The following is a 13,424-nucleotide window of genomic DNA, read 5'->3' on the forward strand; positions in this document are numbered from 1 at the left end:
TTTTGGCCTTTTTTTTTTTTTTTTTGAGACAGAGTTTCACTCTTGTTGCCCAGGCTGGAGTGCAATGGCATGATCTTGGCTCACTGCAACCTCCACCTCCTGGGTTCAAGCAATTCTTCTGCCTCAGCTTCCCAAGTAGCTGGGATTACAGGCATGTGCCACCATGCCCGGCTATTATTTTGGTCTTAAAATTTCACTCCTATCAGAATATAAGAGTGAATAAATGCTATTCATAAATAACCATAATTATTCAGTATTTACAGTCTTGTGATGTTGGTTATTGCATAAAGTAAGTTATTGCAGTAAATGATGCTTTAGAAAGCAATTTTCTCTCATCAGTTTCGTCCTTATTCAGCCTTACACAAAAAAAGGCATAGTTCTGGGCTTAATTGTGATGTAATTAAAATTATTGAGTGAACATTTTGGCTCATATTTTATGACATTGTAGTTCATCCCCACGGTCAATTTAAGGTAGAGTTCTTACGATATATTACTTTCAATATAGGTATTTTATTAATAAGAATTTATTTCAGTTGGACTTATTAAATGAGTGGTTTTGCTGAGTGTATGAGTCTATAAATAAAATTTTAATTGAACATCATTGGAGATTTAGATATGTTGGTACTGCTTATCTAGCAACTTTTGTATTTGTGAAACCATTAAAACTAGAGTAACAATAAATTTAAGTTGGAATTTTGGTAATATGTAAGTAGCAAAGTCAGATTATATATTTGAACAGGTATAACATATCCCCTTTTTTCTTATTTATTTATTTATATTTTTGAGATGGAGTCTCACTCTGTTGCCCAGGCTGGAGTGCAGTGGCATGATCTCGGCTCACTGTAACCTCCGCCTCCAGGGTTCACGCCATTCTCCTGCCTCAGCCTCCCAAGTAGCTGGGACTACAGGCGCAGGTGCCCACCACCATGCTCGGCTAATTTTTTGTATTTTTACTGGAGATGGGGTTTCACCATGTTAGCCAGGATGGTCTCAATCTCCTGACCTCGTGATCCGCCCGCCTCGGCCTCCCAAAGTGCTGGGATTACAGGCGTGAGGCACTGCGCCCGGCCTTTCTCATTTATTTTTAACCGACAGGAAATAATTGTGTGTATTTATAGGATACAATGTGATGTTTTTATCTGTGTACATGTAGAAAGATTTGACCAAGCTAATATATCCATCACTTCACCAGTTTATCATTTTTTTTGTGGAGAAAATGTTAAAAATATAAGTTAGCTATTTTGAAATATACATTATTATTAACTGTGGTCACCATGCCATGCAATAGATCACTAAAATGTATTCCTGTGGTCTAACTGAAACTCAGTACTGTTTGATCAACATCTTCTCTTTCTCCGTTCCTCACTTACTTCCCAGCCTCTTGTAACCACCTTTCTATTGTTTCTATGAGATTAACTTTTTTAGGTTCTACATATAATTGAGATCATACAGTATTTCTTTCTCTTCCTGGCTTATTTCACTTAGCATAATGTCCTTCAATTCTGTCTATGTTACTGCAAGTGACAGAATTTCCTTCCTTTTTTTAAGGCTGTATAGTATTCCAGCATGTATACTACATTTTCTTTACCCATTCATTCATTGACAGAAACTTAGGTTACTTCCCTATCTTGGCTACTGTGAATAATGCTGAAATGAACATGGGAGTGCAAATATCTCTTCAGCATACTGATTTCAGTTCCTTGGATACATATCCAGAATTGGGATTGCCGGGATACAGGGTAATTCTGTTTTTTTTAGTTTTTTGAGGAAACTTCATACTATTTTCCAAAATGGCTGTACTAATTTACATTCCCACCAAGAGTGTACAAGGGTTCCCTTTTCTCAAAATTCTCACTAATACTTATTTGTCTTTTTGATCATAACCATTGTTAACAGGTGATCTCTGATTGGGTTTTAATATGTGTTTCCTTGATAATTAGAGATGTTGAGCATTTCTTATATCTGTTAGCTATTTGTGTGTTTTGAGAAATATCTGTTTATCTTTTGCCCATTTAAAAAAGTTATTTTTCTTAATAATGAATTGATTTATTAATAAATCATTAGAAATTATTAGACATTAATAAGAAATTATTTCTAAATAAATAGAGTTCAGTTCCTTATATGTTTTAGATATTGGCTCTTTATCAGTTATATGGTTTGCAAATATTTTCTCCCAATATATGGATTATGTCTTTTCCTGCGCAGGAGCTTTTCAGTTTGATGCAACCCCATTTGTCTGGTTTTGCTTTTGTTGCCTGTGCTTCTGGAGTTCTGTTCAAAAAATCATTGCCCAGATGAATGTTGTAGAGCTTCCAGTAACTTTATAGTTACAGGTCTTAGGTTTAAGTCTTTCATCCATTTTGAGTTGATTATGGTGTGAGATAAGAATTCCATTTCATTCCTCTGCATGTTGGTAAAAGCACTTATTCCAAACACCATTTGTTGAAGAAACTCTTTTTCCCATTGTGTGTTCTTGGCATCCTCTTTGGAAATCAATTGACTATAAATACTTGGGTTTATTTCTGTGCTATCTATCCTATTCCATTGGTTGATGTGACTGTTTTTATGCCATTACCATACTGTTTTGCCTTTTTGCTTTACATTTTCATGGAATATCTTTTTTCATACCTTCACTTTCAGTCTATATATGTCCTTAGAAGTGAAGTCAGTCTCTTTTAGGCAGTATGTAGTTGGGTCTTTTTTTCTTTTTTTCTTTTTTTTAAATCCATTCATCTGCTCTGCTTTTTGATTGGAGTGTTTAATCCATTTATATTTAAAGTAACTATTGATAGGTAAGAACTTAATATTGTCATTTTGTTAATTGTTTTCTGGTCAATATTGTGGATCAGTTGTTCCTCTCTTCCTCTATTGCTGTCTTCCTTTGTGGTTCCTTGACTTTTTATAGTGGTATGCTTTAATATTTACTTCTTATTTTTTGTATATCTACTAAGGATCTTTGCTTTGTGGTTACCACAAGGCTTGCGTAAAACATCTTATACTAATAACGGGCTATTTTAAGCTGATAACACCTTAATTTTGATCACTTGCACAAATTACACTTTTACTCCCTACTTGTGTTTTTGTTGACATGTTTTATATATTTTATAGTTTGTGTTCCTTAAGAAATTATTCTAGCTATGGTTTTTTTAATAGTTTTGTCTTTTAGCCTTTGTACTAGATATATAATTGTTTTTTATACCACCATCAGAGTATGAGTGTTCTGAATTTGACTGTATACTTTTACCAGTGAGTTTTCTATCTTGATATATTTTCATGTTGCTACTTAGCAGTATTTTTTGAAGAGTCCTTTTGGGATTTCTTGTAAGGCAGGTCTAGCGGTGATAAATCATTAGCTTTTGTTTTTCAGGTAAAGTTTTTGGAAGACAGGATTGCTGGGTATAGATAGTATCTTGGTTGGTGAGGTTTTTTCCTTTCAGCTTTTTAAATATATCATCCTATTTCCTTCTGGTTGGCAGGGTTTCTGTTGAAAAACCCAGTGGTAGTCTTATGGGGCAGCCCCTTTGAATGTAGCGAGTCACTTTTTCCTTGCAGCTTTCAATATCTTCTCTTTGTCTTTAACTTCTGAACAGTTTGATTATAATATGTTTTGGTGTTGGTCTCTGGATTCATCCTTTTACATCATTGAACTTCCTGGACCTGGCTTTCTATTTCCTTCTTCAGACTTCGGAAATTTTTTACCATTATTTGTTTGAATGTTTTGTCCCTTTCTCTCTTTTCCTGGCACAATGATAATGCATAAATTCTGCTTGATGATGTCCTGTATGTCCCTTAGCTGATCCTGGGGACTGCAGCAACTGGGAGTGTTTGTTTGGTTCAAAAGCCCCCTTTGTTGTTTGTGCTTGAGGGAAATCTGATGCCATGCCCTCCTGTTTCCCAAGCAAAGTAATTTTAAGTGTCAGACTTTAAGGCAGGGACTGTAAATGTTGAGCACATGTGGTATAAGTCCCTCACCCATCAGGAAGAAGCTAGGAGTTGGAGTTTCGTTTCTGTTTTTAAGGTGCCATGCTCACGGTAGGGTTAGTGTGCTGGTGTATCTCCACTTTTCCTACCTGTTTTGATGTGGATATTTTCTCAGTCATATGGTGTGTAGGTGTCTTTCAGCTGGATTCTGGCTTTCTCTTGAGAGCTGATCCATGTGTAGGTGTTTACCCAGTGTGTCTGTGGGATGAAGGACAGTCAGGAGCCTTCTATTCTGCCCTGTTGCTGACATCATTCCCCTCTCTCTCTTTTAAAGTAATTGTTTATTTTGATTCATTAATTACAAATGGTGATAATATCAGTATTTTGCCTGGTAATGAAATCAGCTTGTATCTTCTACCCACTTGGGTGTGACATTACTTTTAAGCTTGTTTTCCTGGTGGTATTATAACTCAGACTGGTTGTGTCCAAAACATGAGAAATGAAAACACCAGAAGTAAATTGACCAAATAGAGGTTTGACTTATCTGAAACTTCTTTTAAATGTAAATATAATTAAGAGTCATCGTTTTAAGTTCAGTGGAAACATACTTAATTTTTAAAAGTAATTTAAGCAATATATTTTTTTCAAGCCTTCCTATTTTCAGTGTTTTTAATAAAGCAGGTCAGCAATAAGGTTACCTAGTAGATTAGAGTATATCAGTTCAAGTCCTTAGTATGATTCGGCATATTGCTACCTGGGCTTTTATTTATTTATTTATTTTTTTGAGACAGTCTTACTCTGTAGTCCAGGCTGGAGTGCAGTGGCACAATCTCACCTCACTGCAACCTCTGCCTCTTGGGTTCAAGCGATTCTCCTGCTTCAGCCTCCTGTGTAGCTGGGACCACAGGCGTGCACCACCACACCTGGCTAATTTTTTTTTTTTTTTTGAGGTAGCAGGGCATTCTTAAGAAATGTTCTCTAAACTTTAGATATCTCCCATCTTCCACAGAATCAAATATACATTTCTTGGTTGGAAATTTTTAATGTTCTTAACTATCTGCCTACCATCCACCTCAATTAATATTCTTGAGACCACTTTAACAAATCAGCTTTTCAGTGAATGTTCCTCACATTGTCTGTTGGTTCATAAGTCAGCTGAAATCCGTTTAAAGTCCTTTCCGGCCCACAAGTGTAGGTTTTATCATCCTCTGGCAGTTAAGTCACATTTGTCTTGTAATGTTTCTTCTCTTGCATTTATTATACCAATTAGCTAAGTGACATTGAGCAAAGACCATACATCTCTTGTCCTCAATTTATGTGTAAAATGATTACTGAAGTTTCTTCTCTACCTTTAAGAAGACAATTATTAGATTCATACTTGTCTCCAAAACCTGACTGTCAGCTCCTTGAGGCCTGAAACTTGTTAGTTTGAAACAAACTGTAGTGATGTAGTGGGAGACTTCCGAGCATTGATGTTCACATTTGTAAAACGAAACAGGTCACTAGGAAATAATCACACCCTGAGTCTGCTGAGAATGGGGAGCCAGAAATGAAAAAGGCTGCCCTGCCCTTTACTCTCATAGACAATACTGTTGTGTTGTGTCACTGTACTAGCATCATCCCATCCTTCACTGCAAAAGCCAGATTTTAAGTCCTCCATCTGCGTCTCCCCTGCGTTCATATGCTTCAGGGGCAGTTGACTCCATCTTTGCCTGCTAGATTGAGTTTAGATTATGAACACACATGCTAATCCAGTCCAGCAATTGACATGGTCAATGGATGTGTGCTCCAAATAGAGCCATTGAGATGTTGCGGTCTTCTAGCAAGGCCTCTTAAAAATGAGACTCAGAAAAGAGATAGTTCTCTCTCTTCTGGAGTTTGGCATTATCTGAATGTGATGCACAGAATTTTGAGGTCATCTCACAGCCTGAGGATGAAGCCAATAAACAGGATGGCAGAGCCAAGAGGATCTCAGAAAAGCAAAGTCCTGGTGTAATACCCCTTACCTCTGGACATCTTACTTGAGATAATTTTTCTTACTACCTAACCATTTTGAGTAAGACTTTTCAGTTGAAATTATGAGCATGGCTGTTACCTCTTGACTTTGTGAACAATGGTGTCTTGATTTAACTTAACCCAGTTCATTCCATATGTATTTCATTATCTGAGAATGCTCATTTCAAGCCTATGGTTTACTTCTCTCACTGTGACATTCCAAGGTTAGGGGGAACAAAGAGTACATGTATGTGGTAAAAAGTAATTCTTGGGCCAAATCAGACACAACAAACACTGGGTAATGAAAGGTGAAATGAGTATAGTTTTCCTTTCAGGGATCTATTTTTTATTATAGCTCATAATTCATTACACTAATGTTATGCTCTGTAAGCATTAGAGATGAAATCCTGGAAGCTAAAAATAGTATATATTGGGTTCAAATATAGCTGTTTAGTGTGAAAGCAGGCTTTGAACCTAAAAGAGCCTTGCTTGACTTGTTTAATAGAACTTTTATATTTGGATTTTATGTTTAGTGAGCAAATTCTTACAAATCGTTTTGGACAGTTACTTTAGTTGTCTTCTGAGAATGGGAACAATATAAGTTAGCAGGTGGTAGGAATTATTTTGCTATTTTGTTTCCTTTGAGGAGGAGGAAGGAAAGGATGAGAAATGTTTATGTTATCACGAATGTTTCTTAGTCTAATGTTTATAAAGGTGGATTGCAGTTGAATAAGACTACTGCTTAATAGTCTGTAACTTGCACTGTAACTGGAACCATTTTTTAAACTATTATTTTGTAAACCTGTCAAGAATGTGGTTCCTTTTTTTTTTTTTTTATGTGATTTGCAAGCTCCTTGTCAGTGCATGCTTTGACACCTTACTGCTGGAGAAGCCAAACTGCTTGATAACTTTTAGTAATATGTTGCATATAAACATTTTTAGTTACATTCAATGTTAACATGTAAATTCAGATTCTTAAATGGTCCCAGTTTTCAGGCTGATTTTTAGCTGAGTACGTGCAAACTGCATAAAATGATCTGTTACTTATTCTCATCTTGGATATGAGTTTCCAAAGAAATCATAGTCCACAAAAATAGGGCATTGTGGTATATTTTTATTAATCCTTCGGGCAGTCCTTTATTCTAAGATGATATCTTTCTACTTCTTAGTGTTTCTAAAATGAAAAATGATGGTAATTTTTAAAAATGACCTTAGTAAAGTTAGAAGTTGACAGTTTCTTGTGTCTAATATTTGGAGGAGAATGTTACTGGTTTATAACATTTTGAAGTCTGGGAACAATACGTCTAGTGGGAGATGAATAAACTGAAGTTTCCTCATTAGCTCATTTAAAGGCAGATAGATAGAAAGCAAGTATTAGAATCTCCTCCCAATCAGTAGATTTCTTCATCCTTCACAAAGTTTTGTTTGAGTGGAGTTACTGGAAGCCATGCTATGTGATACAACTGTAAAGTTAAATGCTCTAGTCACATTGTTAAATAGAACTCATTTTTGATCAAAAAGGGCTATTGACTTAAGAGATCTATCAGGTGACAGTTTGTATTATTGTGACACCCATGCCTGTAGTAATTTCATTACTCTTTGTGTCTGTGTTAAGAAAAGATAGACTCACAAGGTGAATGATTATCTTGGCATTTTAGTTACATCAGTGACACTTCCTCCTGTACATATGGGGAGATCAGATTTAATCTGATGCTTGGCACTCACTAAGGAAGAAAAAGATCAGTTGGGTTACTGAGGGTTTTTGTTTTGTTTTGTTTTAGAAGCATCATTATAAAATTTATCATAGCAAGGAGAAGTATCCAAATTCAAATGGAATCATATTAGTGTCTTGGCACTGTCATCTTAATAAATTCTTGCTGAATATGTTTTTTCATTCGGCTGTTTACCACTGATCTTGAGTTAAGCCACCAAAGAAGGCCCCAATTGTGCTAGTTATCCAACTATGCAAAAAACAGCTTTTTTTTGAGACGGAGTCTCACTCTGTCACTCAGGCTGGAGTGCAGTGGTGCAATCTTGGCTCACTGCAAGCTCCGCCTCCCAGGTTCACGCCATTCTCCTGCCTCAGCCTCCCGAGTAGCTGGGACTACAGGCGCCGGCCACGACGCCCAGCTAATTTTTAGTATTTTTAGTAGAGACGGGGTTTCACCGTGTTAGCCAGGATGGTCTCGATCTCCTGACCTCGTGATCCACCCACCTCGGCCTCCTAAAGCGCTGAGATTACAGGTATGAGCCACTGCGCCCGGCCACAAAAAACAACTTTTAATAAAGTATTTTCCATTTTATTTCACCAATAATACTGTCTCATGATCCCATGGATTTCCCTTATCTCTAATGTGAGATATTGCAAAAACCTTTTGTTCACCGCACACACCTGTAATCCCAGCACTTTGGGAGGGTGAGGCAGGCGGATCGCTTGAGGTCAGGAGTTTGAGACTAGCGTGGCCCACGTGGTGAAACCTCTTCTGTACCAAAAATACAAAAATGAGCCGGGCATGGTGGTGTGCACCTGTGGTCCCAGCTACTCAGGAGGTTGAGGCAGGAGAATCGCTTGAAGCCAGGAGGTGGAGGTTACAGTGAGCCAAGACCAGACAACTGTACTCCAGCCTGGGCAGCAGAGTGAGACTCCGTCTCTAAAACAAAACAAAAAAAACCATTTTATTCATGTGTACGTTGCTTTAGAGTTTACAAAGGGCTTTCATGTTCTTTATCTCATGTGACTCTAACAACAACCTTTATTAGTAGACAGAGCGCGTATTTTTATTATTATGAATATTATTATTATTTTACAGATAAGGAAACTGAGAGGTTAAAAGACTTGGGTGAGGTTACACCATAAGTAAGTGTTGGAATGAAGACTTGAACCTAGGATCATTGACTTTAGTAGAGTTCAATGTTTCTCAAAATATTTTCTGTAGAAAACTAATCCCACAAGATACTTATGAGGACAATGCTCGTGGTCAAATGAGTTTGATATGTATGTCAATACAGTATGTTCCAGTTGGATGTTTACAGTACCTATTACCAATAAGACCAGTTTACCTTTGTTCAACCTGGTATTAATCAAGTTTGTTTGAATGTAGAATCCCTTTTGAAAGCAACAACTTTAAATATCCTAAGAGATCAGTATTTCTTAAAGTACACTTTGGGAGAATGTTAGTGTAGTAACTTCTCCTATGCTGTGCTACCCTAATCTTGCATGGGACTTTTCTGTATGGCACCTTGTACTTTAAACTTCCTACTCTATTGTAAAATCCTGTCTTCCTGAAGTACACCAAAATAATCCTATTGATCACTACATTGACAGCATATTGGTAATGTCTTAGAGGGAGAGCAAAGGCAGGATATTTTGGGTTCCTTGGGGCTCTGGCTTATGGTGGGTCTTTTCATTTGGGGGCTTATGCTTAGACAAATTTGTGGATAGGATCTGAAAGTGAATCTTGGCCAGGCACGGTAGCTCATGCCTGTAATCCCAGTGCTTTGGAAGGCCAAGTAATCCCGGCGCTTTTCGAGACCAGCCTGGCCAACATGGTGAAATCCGTCTCTACTAAAATTACAAAAATTAGCTAGATGTGGTGGCACATGCCTGTAGTCCTAACTACTTGGGAGGCTAAGGCTGGAGAATCGCTTGAACCCAAGAGGCAGAAGTTGGAGTGAGCCGAGATTGCACCACTGCACTCCAGCCTGGGCAACAAGAGTGAAACTCCATCTGAAAGGTAAAATAAAATAAAAATAAAAATAAAGTGAATCTTGAGAAGTAGACATTCATTGCTGTATTCTGAGAAAGGAGTATATACTTTGATGAGGGTAAGTTCAGTAGTTTAGTGTTCAGATAAATGATTATGATATGTTCAGTAGTTGAGTGTTCAGATAAATGATTATGACTATGTCTTGAACAAATAAAATTATTTGCAAATTTACCTTCCTGGGTAAATTTCCTAGAATATTAATGCTATGTGAATGAAGACAGTTGTTGATATTGACAGTAAACTGTGTGGGTGCAGATGGTTTCAGCTTTTAGTGTATCCCCTTGTAACATAATATGAAATGTATATTTGGTCTTTGCCCCCCAGTTCCTGACACAGAGTTCCTAAAACTCTTGCAATTTCCTTAGTGGTGGGGTGATAGGAGTATCTTTTTAAATCTTATTCCTTGTTCTTGACACAAGAGCTTCTCAGAAACTTGTGATCTCCAGAGTGAATGGTGAGTGTCTTTTTATATTTTCATGAAAAGAGTGGTGCTAAAAGCCCCTAAATATTATAGCTTCAGGATAGGGACTGGTTACCAGGGGAATCAACCTTGTGATTAGAAGACTGAAACTTCGAAGCTTTCTCCCGACCAGTGATTGAATTAATCATACCTATGTAATGGAACCTCCTTAAAAACCCTTAATAAAGGGGCTCGAGGAGTTTCTGGGTTGCTGAACACATGAAGGTGCAGGGAGGGTGGTATGCTTAGCACATGGAAACTTATATCCCTTCCCACATACCTTGCTGCCCAATACCTCTCTTCTCTGGCCATTCCTGAGTTGTATCCTTTATAATAAGCCAGAAATAATAAGCATTTCCTGAGTTCAGTGAACCATTCTAGTAAGTTATTGAACCTTAGGAGGGGTTCATAGGAACTGCTGATTTATAGATGTCAGAAATATGGGAGGCTTGGATTTTTGATTGGCATTTGAAGTGGGGAAAGGGAGGCAGTCTTGTGGGAATGAGCCCTTAACCTGTGGAGTCTGCACTGTCTCTGTACAGTCAGTGTCAGAATTAAATTGTAGGACACCCTGTTGGTATCCACAGAGAACTGGAGAATTGCTTGGTGTGGAAAGCTCCCATACATTTGATGTCAGAAGTGTGAATATAGAGGAAACAGTTTTTCCTTTTCACCCCCTTATTGCCATTCTTTGGCCTGAGCTGATGGATTCACTACTGGGGATGTGATCAGTCTAGATCTTCTCTGCTATATATAGTCTCTTGGTCATGTATCATTTCCCAGATGGTTGTTTCAATGTTCAAGTGTTAGGTTTTTCTGTTCTTTTTGTTGGATGATCATTTGTTTAATCATGTGGTAAGACAACAGTTGGACAGCAGCATTTAAAACTTGAGGACACACCATCTGAGCCCCTGTAAATAAAATATACGAAGAGAAGGATTATGATCAGTTTGTTGTCTTCTTCTAAGCCGTGACTCAAGAGTGTCCAAATTAAGCTAGAAGAACAGATTTTATCTCCTATATAATGAGGAGATGCAGTACCAGGTATGGGATTATTAGTCAAATCATAAAGTTAATTAATTTTATGATTTTTTTGGTTAGCTTACCAGATCTTTTTAGTATTGTTAAAGATGCCAGAGACATCTGCAGGGCTATAAGCATACCATTTCCCCCTAAAACAGCACGTTTTCTCTCAAGACACCAATATTATAATTAATGGGCTCTTTTTGAGTTCCATTTTCTGAACCTCTTGGGCAAAGAGTTCTATAGTTGTGGTAGCATTGTTTATTATAGCTTTCCTGCTTTTCTCTGAACCACAGCATGCCGGAGCCTCTCTACCTCTAGGCCTCTTATAAAGTGAAGAGGCTTGAAGACAGCAGAAAGCAATCCAGAATTTGAGTGATTAGGGTTTCGATTCTCAAACCAAGACCCACTTTTTCTCCTTTCATGAAGCTATCTCTTTTTCTAAGAGGGTAAATTGATGAATCAAAACAGATCTTGGATGATAACAGGGACTATCCTGAGGTTAGTTAGGAGTTTACCAAAGTAACAAGCCTCTGTCCGATTTGCAGGTAGTAGCCAGTAGGTTTTTGTGTTACAAATCCACTCACTGGTGGCCACTCAGTCGTCTGTTTTTGGTCAAAATACTCCTATGGGTATTGTCAAATCCTTTTGCTATGCTCTGGGGCCGCTTACGAAGAGTGGTCTGGCTCCAGGCAGTGAAATTTATGGTGTCAAGACTATTAATTTGGTTGTTCTAAAGTGAAAGAGAAGTAGTGTGTTTTACTTGTCAGATTGGGTAAAGTGAGATAGTCTCCAAATATGCATAATCTGTTCCCTAGTTCTCTTTCAAGCTTTCTATCTGTGAAAGTTTGTGTACAAAAGCTAGCTCCCACAAAAGGTCCCAAAGGTCTCAAGCATAGTTTTGGTGGAGACAGGAACATTTTGTTGTTTTGTTTTGGTTTTTGATAGGCTATTTATCCTTGTATTTTACCCAGAAAATCATTTGATCTCATTACAAGGAAATGGAACCAACGGAAGCTGGGTGGCTCCTCCAAAAGGAAAATGTATATAATCCCAACTGTCAGTTTGAGTGTATGCTTTATTTAGCTAATTCATGAGTAAATTGTTTCTTTCGGAAGACCAAGTCTTTGGGTTTCAGGTTGTATGAAGTTTGTTTGGGAGGATTTGGGGGAAAGGCTGCTCATACCTGTTGATAAGACTGGATGTTTAGCATGAGTTCCTTGTAATACTTGGTCCTGTCTGCTTGCCAGTTGTGTCTGGAGTCTAGAATCAGATGTAATATTCCTAGATGCCTGGGAAGGCCTGTATTTACTCATAAAGCAAGAATTGATAGACTCCAGTGGACTCATTAAAGCTTATGGGAATATCTTAGACCGTAGAACTTTGAGAGTCTCTGGGAACTTTGCAAAATTGAGATTCAGAGTTATATTTATTCTTTACCTTTCTTGGATATTGGGGCAATATAGATAGGGAACTTTCTGATTAAGTGGAGGGGCCTTGCAAAGCTCTTTAATAACAATCCTAGAAAAATTGGGACCCCTGCCACTAGAGAGATGTTTGAATTCCACAGGTTGGCAATATGACATCAGATAATATTTTTTCTACCATAGAGCCATAGCTCCCTAGCAAGGAAAGGCTTAGTCTGTCCTGAGAATAAGCAAACAGTGGACAGGACATATTAAAAACTCACTGCAGGATGTACTTGTATGAATCCATTTGGAGGTGCACAAAGAGGACCTTTGTGGTTTTGGGGTTTCATGGGTGCTAGGAGCTTAGCAAAAGATGCCTGTCTTCCATAGTGACCAGCCAGAACACCTTGTTTAGCATTTGTGTTATCCCTTTTTGGGATGAATTTCAACCTTGATAATAACTACCACCTTAGGAAGTATTAGAGCACTTAAAAGTTGTTTTAATCTGCCAGTCTTAATTGGATTTCCTGCTGATGTCAAAATCCTGTATTGTAGCCAAAGCATTCTAAAATCATGGACTACCTGCAAAAGCATATCCGCTATAAGTGTATATATTAAGCTCCTTTATTGCTAAATAACCAACAAGCTAAGCAATAGGATTTCATAGGAGGTAAGGCCACTTGCGAGAAATGTGTGTTTCCAGAAAGCAACAAAGGTTGTATAGCATGGGACACCTTCAAGACTACCATCAGAACTGTAGACTTGGTTTTAGGGACACCGTTAAACTTGATGATGCCTCATACTATACAACTTGCAGGCTTTATAAGGGCAGAAGGTTTTACCAGTAGT

This window comes from Pan troglodytes, chromosome 15, assembly GCF_028858775.2.
Source record: "Pan troglodytes isolate AG18354 chromosome 15, NHGRI_mPanTro3-v2.0_pri, whole genome shotgun sequence".
Taxonomy (NCBI): domain Eukaryota; kingdom Metazoa; phylum Chordata; class Mammalia; order Primates; family Hominidae; genus Pan; species Pan troglodytes.